At 39.6% G+C, this 2,546-nt stretch overlaps 1 non-coding gene across 1 annotated transcript; it reads left to right on the top strand.

Moving 5' to 3' along the window:
* Nucleotides 1–1,942: 1,942 nt before the first annotated feature.
* LOC129314697 (small nucleolar RNA Z247) lies at nt 1,943–2,076 on the top strand. The gene has a single exon (XR_008594208.1). It is a non-coding gene; the product is annotated as a small nucleolar RNA Z247 (small nucleolar RNA).
* Nucleotides 2,077–2,546: the final 470 nt, after the last annotated feature.

Below are 2,546 nucleotides of genomic sequence, written 5' to 3'. Positions count from 1 at the left end.
GGAAAACAAACAGGGTCCCATGGAGCATGCTTTTTTCCTTCTCTCTCTGTGGATCTTTACTATTATCATTGCGTTCAAGCTCGAAAAGTACTGGGTCACATATTCCAATTATGGCCCCTTGCCCCCTCGTCATGCTCCTATTGTAAAAATCTTGGTCGGTGAAATTGTAAGTATGGGTTAACACTGAAAAGGACATGTCTTTTTCAATGCCTGCATCTTGAGAGGTGGGATCAGTGTAGCAGTTGTCCCCTCTTGTCCAAAGCTATTATTGGCAAAGGGAAGATAGATTTTTTTAGCATTAATGTAGCAATGCTGACACAGTCTGGGTATGAAGTATGATATGAGAAAATATAACGTTGTCCTCGTTTTATAACCATACTGCTTTTCTATATATATATATATATATATTTTGTATTGTCAATTTTGTGATTTTTTTTAAACGCCACCAAATTTGTCAAGTTGAAGGATTTGGACTTGTCAATATAGCCCATGACCTCCCAACTGGTTAATGGAGGAAAACTCCTAGCTTGAAGGAGAATAAATTGAACGAAAATGCATTGCAAGTTTGGTGAGTACGTACCAAATTAACACTAATTATGGTGAATAAGGTGGCAAAACACTGTTAACCATTACAATGTGGCTGTTTGATTAGGTGGGAGAATCTTCCTAATCTGTCACCCAAGTAATGTTATGAAAAGGTGGGCATAATTACATCCGAATGCAGCAGCATTATTCAGATTCCCCCGGATCGCCATTTTTACTAGGAGAAAATTTGGAGTGATGGTGGGATTGGGAAGTCTTGTTGAACTATAAATCATTAAAGACAGTGAAACAATCGAAGGTGGAATTATAAAAGAATGGTTATAGGTGATTCTGATATGCACAGTGGGACTTTATTTATTTTTCTAATCATTAGCATTATTATTGGAGCCACGACCCTGTTCCATTACCTTAATCCTAATCTAATCTCGAGAAGATTCATAATCAGGTCTGCCTTGGAATCCCTATGCCATTGACCAAACACCATTTTATTTGTCCAATTATAATAATGACTCTAAGATAAGATGTGGTTCTTGTTAAGGATATAGTCCAACATATCCAAACCAAGCCCATCATAAGTTCAAGCCCAAGTATAAAGTCTAAAGATATTAGGTTTAGCACTACAGAACATACTAGAATAAAGCATGTCATCTAGATATTTTATAGTGCTCTTCCATTAGGTTGACACGTGTATAGTAGTCATGCTTGTACCATATTGTGTAGTGCTCTGCCAGTATGTATATATGCGTACAGTGTATCAATCATTGGTAATGCAATAATACTACACTTTTCCAGCCAATATTTCTTGTCTCTTTGCTTTTCTCTAACTTGGTATCAGAGCTATGGCTTTAACCTCAACACTGCTTTCCTCCTCCGCATCACCTTCAAGCACCACCGTGCCTCCCCACACCCCTAACATTGCATCTGTCACTGTTACTCTTCCAAAAATTCCTACCCTTATGTCGTTAAGCTCTCAAGCTGTCTCTGTTAAGCTGGATAGAGACAACTATCTTCTTTGGCAAACCACCATTCTTCCTATTATTCGTGGTTACCGTTTAGAAAGCCACATTTCAGGGGCAAAGTCGTGTCCCTCTGAATATATCTTTGAGAATGATGAACTCACAATCAACCCTGCCTTTCAAGATTGGGATGCTAATGACCAAATGCTAATGGGATGGTTATACAACTCCATGACAGTTGAAATTACTGCTCAGCTCACTCACTGCAAGTCTGCCTTTGAGTTATGGCAAGCTGCCAAGAATCTTGCTGCTGTAAGTTTAGGCTCTCGTGTTTTGCTGCTCAAGTTAGAGCTGCATCAAACTCGCAAGGGCTCGCTCAAAATGCATGAATATCTTTCAAAGATGAAGATAATTTCTGATAACTTGCTTATGGCTAGTAGTCCAATCTCCATTATTGATCTTGTTACTCAAGTTCTTGCAGGTCTTGATTATGATTATAATCCAGTTGTATGTCAACTTGTGGATAAGAAAGATATTACATGGGTAGAGCTTCAAGCTACTTTGCTCACTTTTGAGAGCCGTCTTGAGCAACTGACTCATCTTACCTCTTCCATGAATGCTTTCACCGTTACTAGTCCTTCTGCCAACTTTGTTCAAGGACGTGAAAACAATCGCGGTCCCTGGAGAGCTGGTTTAAATAGGAGCAGGGGAGGACGTGGAAGAGGAAGGATGCCAAGGAGCAATGGTGGTCGCATTGAGTGTCAGTATTGTAGGCGCTTTGGACATTCTGCTGCGGATTGCTACTATCTAACTCAAAATGTTCAAAGGCCTGCTTCAACTGGAAACACAAATCTACGGGGACCTAATACTCCTCCCTACTACAATGCCTTAGTTGCAACACCTAATACAGTTCATGATCAAACGTGGTACATGGATAGTGGAGCCAGTCATCATATCACTAATGATGTTCAAAATGTTGAGCAAGCAGTAGGGTATCTAGGTAAAATTACAGTATATGTTGGTAACAGACAATCTATCCCAATTCTA

This window comes from Prosopis cineraria, unplaced genomic scaffold, assembly GCF_029017545.1.
Source record: "Prosopis cineraria cultivar Desert tree isolate PC_DT_omini unplaced genomic scaffold, ASM2901754v1 PC6, whole genome shotgun sequence".
In the NCBI taxonomy this organism is placed as follows: domain Eukaryota; kingdom Viridiplantae; phylum Streptophyta; class Magnoliopsida; order Fabales; family Fabaceae; genus Prosopis; species Prosopis cineraria.
The sequence above is the reverse complement of the archived record's forward strand: the minus strand, read 5'-3'. Positions and strand labels throughout refer to the sequence as shown.